This window comes from Gavialis gangeticus, unplaced genomic scaffold (assembly GCF_001723915.1).
Source record: "Gavialis gangeticus isolate Ggan-Ray unplaced genomic scaffold, GavGan_comp1, whole genome shotgun sequence".
NCBI lineage: Eukaryota > Metazoa > Chordata > Crocodylia > Gavialidae > Gavialis > Gavialis gangeticus.
In genome coordinates, this window is record NW_017729006.1 from 54228704 (window position 1) to 54237417 (window position 8714).

The window sequence follows — 8714 nt, forward strand, 5'->3', positions numbered from 1 at the left end:
GGGGGGGGGGGGGGGGGGGGGGTCCCCACGCGTGGCGCGGGACACGCCACTGCTCCCTGCAGCCAGGCCACTGGCACATCCTTCCCTGTCTGCCAGGTCCGGGGTGGGGGGCAGAAATGAGGCGATCAACAATAAACCCACGAGTTTAAAATACGGGGGGGGGGGGATCGCATTAGAGCCCTCCCCCGCGAGGACAGGGATCGGATGGGATCCACAGTGCCCCGGGGACAGGGGGCAGCTCCAGCCCTGCCAACTCGCTGCTGAGACCTGTTAGTGCAAGGCTTGAATAAAGGCATCCGGGCGCGGGGGGCAGACCCAGCCCTTCCCTCTCGGCGAGCCAGCAGCTGTAATTGGATTGTATCCAGTCATATTCCCTGTCATTGTATTGACTTTCGCTCTCTTGGATGATATTATCGAGATCACTGAACCTCTCTGCTGATCTGGCTGTCAAAAGGCTCAGACAGGAGCCCCCGGCCTGGAAAACGTGCATCAGCCAAGATAATTTGAAGTGAAATTTTCATTTTGACAGTAAACCCCTCAATTTCTAAAGGCTCTGCACTCCGAGAGCTCGGTGGCAGGGGGAGGCTTTACAGAAAGCCACGTCTTAAACTGAAAAGGGCAAAAGAACTCGAATTAGTTGTAATAGATAAAAGGGCAAAAATAAAGAGTCAAGGGTACTTGACAGTAATAGCGAAAGTGGAGTCTCCGGGGAGAAGTGTTCGCAGCGAGAGGCTGGGCCGGCAGGAATTTTAATGCAGCCAGGGCGGCCGGCAGCCGCTCCACTGAAACCCTTTAGACAAAGCAAATTATTTTCAACCAAAATAAGGCGGTGGAAAAAAAAAAAGCAAGCAAGCGGGGGGGAAGGGAGGTGCGGAGGAAGGGAAGGGGCGCAAGGCTTGCAGGCCATGTCACTGAGGATCTGCTGAGAAGCATCCCCCATTTACTCCCCCAATCCCATAGCAGCCAAGGGGGTGCGATAGGACCCCGATAGGTAGGGAGGAAGTTCAGGTGTTCCCAAACGGGGCTGTGGACAAGAGAGACATCCATGGGGATGCTCAATTATTCACCGGGCACTTTCCGTGTAATAATGACAGGGCTTCCCCCCCCCCCCACACACACACACACATACACACACGCAGAGGAGACAACAATTTGTCATTCCCATCTGAACTCTGCAGATCTATTTTCGTGGCCATAAGGCTGCACATAAATAAATAAATAAACATAACACAAAATAAGACTAACGAGAGTAATGAGGATGATGATTTGGACTAGGTGACTGCCTGCGGTCCCTTCCAGCCCTACTTCCCTATGATCCTACGATGCTGATATTGATGCCAAAATCCCAAGTGCTGTTGGAGCTCGGCACTGATTCATATTGGCTTAGCTTCCAATCTGGGGAAGGGATTTCTCCCAAACAGTCCAACTCATGCATAGGCAACCGACCTGGATTCAAAGAAAAGCCCTTTTTTCAGTATCATCAGCCGGCGGGAGGGGAGTTGGGGCGGGGGGATCACTCCTTCATGTTATGGCATCGTTATTGCAAGACAAGTTGGAATAAGTTTGCATCTATAGCAGATCCCTCCTGCGTGGGCTACAGGTAGAGGCTGCACTTGGTGCCATTAGGATTCGGGAGAGGGCTCCTGCTCGGTGCTTTCGTGCGCTGGCTGGTGCTGCTGTTTAAACCCCTTGTATACAGATTAGCAGTCCAACGCAGGGATCATTCACAAGCATCAGCAACGTGTAAACAAAAGAGATTAATTTCTCGGTAGGCGACTCAATAGCACGAGTCAAAGATCACTTCCAGCTGCTTTTGCCCAGGCTGTAGGGCTCAGAGAGAAAGCCATCTAACTTGGCTGGCGGTATAAAACAGACATGTAGAAAGGGGGAATCAAAAAGAAAGAGGGGAAGAAAGAAAGGGGGGGGGATTCATAGAGAAACGGCTTGAAACGGAGAGACTCTAAATCATTCAGCCATGGCAAATTCAAACACACAAAGGAGGGGATGCTAAATTAACAGTGCTTTTTACATAGAGCCCAAATAAAACTGTAATCAGCGACGCGTTACTTTTCATTAAGCGAGTTTGACAGCAGCATATTCAGTCTCGACAAGGGAACAGGAGCGAAGAAATATACGGCTCTCCCAGCCCGAGTCATAAGATAATTCCTTAAGCTCCATTAACAACTCTTAGCCGCAGGAAATGGGCTCCCTGAAAACATCTCCAAATCTAAAAGCTTTATCGACCTCTCAAACCTCTGCTGATGGTTCTATTTTTTTTAAAAACTTAGGAGAGAGACGTCCAGCAAGGTAATAGACTTTGACACAACACCTTCTTAACTAGAGAGAGAGAGGCAGGGAAAACGAGACCTTAAATGATATTTAAAAGGCAGCCAATTAAGATTTAAAATGATTGTCTCTTGAGATTATGCATGCGATTTATGTCATCTATTTTTCCCAGGCATGCATGCAAAATTGCAACTGGGCAGATAGCCTGTTCTTTAAATAATAAAAGCTAGAAGAAGAAATAGTAGCAATTAGCTGTCTAACTATCTCAAACAATTTTAAATGTTAAGCTAATAAAGGGTTGGACTTTAGGTAACCTGATTAAAGTAACACATTGCAGCAGTCTACTAATTTATAGGTAGCTAATGAAAAGACAGCTAAATAAATCATGCAAACATTTTCTATTAACTTTTATGGGCACGTTTTTCCCCTATATATTTAAGTCTGTGTTGACACCTGACTATTAAAGACTTTAATTAGTGCATTTTTATACCACAGAAAATAACAGCTCTTTCAGTTCATTCATACAATAAGGAGCATTTGTCCTGACAGGAGTTGGACCATCAAATATTTTAGAGCTACTTGGTTCTAGAGGATGCATACACTTGATAAAGTCGCAGCAATTTTCTCATTTAAATCTGGTTTTCAAAAAATGTGATGGGGTTATATGCTAAGGTGGCCATCATAGAGGACATTCTGGTTTTCTGCTACTCTGTCCTCTAGTGATACAAAACCTGACGCCTTTATGTCCTCGATTTTTCTCTTCTTGAAGAGAAAAATAGAGGACATAAAGGCGTTGGGTTTTGCATCACTAGAGGACAGAGGACAAGCGCACTGTCCTCTATGATGGCCACCCTAGTATGTGCATGTGTGGTAGAGGAGGTCATTCCCTATTTAATGCCAAAAAAATAACCTTCACTTTAACTGTTTTAATCATAAAGACTGTACTGGAAAATCAAAGTAAGAAGTGAAACTTCTGGCAGTATTGAAAGCATCTCCAAATAGAGTGGGGGCACAGGGTAGAGAGAGAACCTGGGAATGGAGAATCATCCCCATCACTAGTGAGGAGCTCCTATACTGGATGAGATTAGTTGGACACAATTTTATTAAGTTAGGAGTAAATTTCAGTGTTGCTCCTTTATGTTGTTATCTCTTATGCATTTAATTCACACCTCTAGCTTTGTAAATGTAGTGGCCCAGCACTGGTATATTCTAAAAGGTTGGTCCAATAAAAGGTTCTGCATTCACTAGCATTTCAGTGGTTTGCTAAATGTAATAACATGTAGCAGTTATGCATCACTTTTCATTCCCTCCCTCTGCACGTACTATTCCCCACAAAACTTCTGCGAAGCAGGTTTTAGGAGGCCCATTTTACAGAGAGGTAAATTGAAGCACTGCATGATTCAATTATTTGCCAGTGTGCATTAGCCAGGTAGTGTCAGTGCCAAGAAAAGCACGCTCATGTCACTGCTTCCATCCCCCTGCTGTGATCCTCCAACCAGCCAATTAGGGCAAGATCCAGCAAAGACTGAAATGCCTAAAAGTTAGGCAATCCCACACCTATTAACCACCTGGGCCCTGGAATGAAATCCAGATCCCTAAGTGAAGGGCCTCTGCTCCCTACTCAGTGCCTGGGCAGAGCCAGAGTATGTCTATACTGCTTCCACAGTGCCCCTAAGAGCGCCAGCAAGTACAGTTTCATCCTCCTGCCTGCTCCTGCTGTGTGTGCCCCAAACCCAGGAAGGAGGAAGGCACCCCCATCCAGTGTGCAATCCTCAGTCTGAAATCCTCTCCACTGAAGCTTTCCTCAGAGTACCTCCCTGCTGCCTGCTCCAATCATGATGGAGACAGTGCTGGACAGGAGGGATTGGGGTGCTCCAGGGTGCCTTTGCTGCCCCATTTCTAGGTTTGGCACATGCAGAATAGGAGTAGGAGAGGGCAGGTGGGGCTGTGCTTCTCCCGGGTGTGCTCAGGAGCATGGCAGAAGCAATGCAGGCATGCCCTGAGGCAGCTCAGGAGAGGATCCAAGGCAGGCAGCACACTGAGCAGGGAGGTGCTTGAAACCAGCCTGTTCCATGTGCTGCTGCCTAGATGTAGCCAAGACGTAATGCTGAGAACAGAAATGCCTGAAATCCTATCCTCTCTGATAGTGGGAAAGCACCCCCATCCAGTGTTCAAGCCTCAACTTGGAATCCTTTCCAGAGAGGCACCCATATCCTTTTTGCTTCCCCATTGCCTCACACAGCCTCATACTTAGAGCACTCACCCAGGAACTGGAAGACTTGGATTTAATTCCCACCCTTAGGAAATTCCAGCCTCCCAGGGAAGCGCCCTAACTACCAGGCTATCAGCTGCTTTAGTGGGGGAGTGGGAGGAGTTACCCTCTACCCTTCCTGGTGAATCTCTGCTGCTGTGCAGACAAGACTTCATTAATCACAGGGGCAAAGAGAGGAATTATGATTTTGCAGCCTGGTGGCTGGGGACTCCTGGGTTCCAGTCCTGCTGCAAACATTGTTTCTGTACTTGACATTTACCAGACACTGGTATATACTAGTATACCTATCAATTTAAATACTCCAGTCAATCAATAATTCATTAGGACTGTTTCAGTGATGAAGGGAAGCAGGGGCAGTTCCAACAGTCCTTACTCATCAAGTGAAGGCAATACCCCAGACTATACTACTGCCACTTTAAATTATTATATTTTCCTGATGTAATTAATTAATAATTCATTTTCTTATACTGATTTGGCTAATCAACAAATTGAGGCCCATTAGAATGATGTTCATTTTTTCCTCAGTATTACTACTTCTAATTCCTTCTGTTGCCATAGGCTTACTCAGTTTTTTGGAACTGATACAATTCCAGTTAAAGTCAACAGGAGTTTTCTCACCAATTCCACTGGAAGCCGAACAAGACATTATTTTTTAGAATGTTTTTCTAAAGGCCCGAGTTGCATGGAAGATAATAAAATAGTCCCCAGAACCAAAAGCCAGAAATTACCTCTGCTGCCTGAGTTCCATTACAGCTAGACTACAAAATCAGGTTTCCTTCAGGAACTTTACTGGTGAAACTTTCAGGTACTTAAGGGGGTAGGATTAGAGGGCTGGGGGTGTTGAAGATCACCCTCCTGGACTTAGCTGTTTATATTCTGCCTAAATTCTACTTCAGTCCTTTAATATGTCTTGGCCTTTGCCTCTGTCAACTAAATCTACAAAAAGATTTAAGTACCTAATTCCCACATTACACGTCTTAAGAAAAATTGTGGCTCTCAAAATTCCTGTTTAGGGGCTGCTCATCCTTGGTGGTACCTAACTCCTGTATGTTTCCCAGAGAATTCTGCTTTTGGGCAGACACCCAAGCCATGACACCACTAAGCAGCCTAGCCCAGTGTCAGTACTCACACACTGACTATTTCTCTGCCTATGTCACTGCCACCTAAGGGGCCCAGTCTGACTGACATACTCAGAACCCTCCCACCTGATCAACTCCACAAAAAAGGCAGTTCCTGCCTCTCTTCCCATGTTTCCAAAACAGATCCACTTGATTTCTGTGAGGTCCTGCAATGACTACAAAGCAGAGCAAACACAAAGCAAAGCTATGTCCTGGAGTTTCTTTTCTGACTGGTGGTGTGCTGAGTTCAAAGGGTGTGCTTTGGCTTTTACCAGTCTGTCTACGCTGCATCAGTAGCGCTCCCAGGAGTACTGTTCTCTAGCTTGCCCACCTGCTCCTGCTCCACATGTGCAGAATCTGGAAAGGATGTCGTGGCTCTGCTCTGATGGTTCCCTGAGTCCTATTCTCAAGCACACCTAAGGTGCCTTGCTCTTTTTGCTAAGGGCTCAGGAGTGGTGCTCCAGAAAGCATTGCAGATGGAGTACAGACATATCCTAACAGAGCCAGATTTCAGCTATGTTTTGTAACAAGGACTCTGCTGAAAAATTCTGGGGCCTGAAACCTCTTAGAAACTTATGTCGAGTAGAAAAGCCCCTCTTTTCTCAGCCTGAAATATATTGGACAGATAGTAGGACTTGCTCCCAGTCTTTTTCCCAGGGGAAAAACTACTGGAAGGGTAGGAAAAAGCAATCTTGCTAGAAGGAAGGAGGAAGGAAGCAAGGAAGTATCTTTTGTTGGTGGAGGAGGCTGCAGAGGAACTGAGCCAAGGGCCCTGCACAAACCTTAACTGAAGAAGAGTGAATGCTGAGGATAGGAGAGAGGCAATTGCCCAGCCCCCAGTGCAACAATGGAAACAGAGAACTGCATTTGTCCTTCTGGTCTTACTTTGCTGACCCCAGAAGCAGGACATCTGGGTATAGCTGGAAGGTTAAATCAGAGGGGGACAGTAGTGTGTAGGCCAGCTCCAATGACAGCACCACTGCACTAGGAATCCATGTGCAATCTTCTCTTTCTAGCTTATCAGAAGTGTTACAGAGCTGGCATGTCTCTTTTCAGACCAATAATGTCATCTTCCTGTTCAACTACTTATGTAGATGACCTATGGCAGATTAAGTTTATGAGGAGTAAGTTAAGAGAGAGCACTGATGCTGACAGTGCACTGTGAGTCTCAGTAAAGGTGGCATAGACAATTTTTAAAGTCCAATGTCATGGCTGTGCAGGAAGACAGAAGCCATTTTTTTCCTGTACTGTACTATCCACAAAGTCACAATTAGAGGAACAGTTCCTGGTAGTGGACAATCTAATAAATCTGAACTGCCTTCACCTGGAAGCAAACCAGATATTTCTCACAAAGAAGAGTAATCTGCTAACTTAGCAGATAAATTAAATCAGACTTGGACCAATCTGTACAGCTCTGCAGTAAAAGAAAATTTTGACAGACAGTAGCTGAAATAGAAGAAATTAGGAAAGAGCACACACTGGTTCAATGGACCAGCCTGATCAGTCTCCATGTTTGACGGTGATGTGGTGTTACAGAGTTTCCGGGCAACAGAAGGTAGCACAGGATAAAAATGGGAACAAGAGAAGGTTTTTTTTTTCTGTGAGTAGTTCATGTCCGCAGGTAGTTAGTTCCTCAGTCAAACAAAAGCATAGAGGCCACATTCCACCCTCATATTCACAGGATTTACTCAGATAACTTCAGTAGAATCTCTCGCTAGCCACATTAATTTACATGGGAGCAGAGGCACACCTCTAAGCAAGCTGGGTGTGTGTGTGTGTGTGTGTGTGTCTGCAGACATGAGTGCAAGCCTTGTTTTGGACTTGTGCTGAAGGCTACTCTTGTAAACCTGGCCATAAAAATAGGCATCTGGACATACAGGTTGGAAATTCAAAAGCAACCAGCTGTGATGGTAGCCACATTGTTCCCTTCTAGGGTAGGCGTGACCTGACATTACTAGTGTAAACCTAGACTGATATGAAGCCGATCCCCCAGAATCAGGATACATGCTTAAAAAATCTGATACAATTCCATGCATTTCAGTAATGTGAGCATTTCAGATGCAGGACTGCAGGCACACAATAATGTACATTTAGCTGTACTTTATTGTACCCTGACTGTTCAAATGATATATTTTGTGCATATTAACTTGAAGCCAAAATGAATAAAGTCAACAAGCATGCACCAAAAAGATCCAGTCTACTAGCTTCCTTAACTTATCTCGATGCTTCCCATCAGACATTTGCATTGAACTGTATGAAAAATGTCCCAAATACCAGCATTAACCACATAATATATATATAAAAGCAGAGCAAGCAATCCACTTGCCTGTACTCCAGATTAGAGATATTGATCTGCCATTCTTGTCCCATCTACAAACAAGTATTTCAAGCCTCCTTCTCAACAGTCCTGTCATTTGATATTTTGCTCAAACGTAAAATGGGAATGTTAGTGCAATAGTTTGGCACTAGATTCACCATAAAACAATAAATTTATTATAAGTCTCAAAATTTTGTGCTCGTCCTTTTCCTTCTGTTATTTTAGTCTGCCTTTTCTTTTTCCTTCCAAGTCTTTAGCTAAGTCTAGTAGTTTCTCTTATAATTAAGGCACTTTCCCATCTTCAATCAGACCGGTATTCTAATATAATAAAGGGCTTAGTCTGTCTGTCTGTCTGTCTGTCCATAATGCTTTTGGCCACTTGTGCATGTGCTGCTGAGAGGGCAGGTGGTGACTGGCTGTACGGGCAGGCCAAGTTTGAGCTGCTGCTGGGGAAATTTGTGGCGGCAGCAAACATGCCCCAGCCACCTGAACATCAGGGCTTCTCCACACTTGTCTGCACGAGGGCAAAGGGGGAGTCGCAGTGGCAGTGCCCCCTGTCGCCCATCCCCAATGCCCCCCAAAATATCTGGCAGGGAGGGGGAGATGGCAGGCAGGAAGGGATGGAGGGGAGGGGAGTGGGGGGAAGTGAAGTGGGGGTCATGGGGGTGGCTGTTGTTGGGACCAGGCAGCAGGGAGGGAGTGGGGGAGGCATGCAGATTAA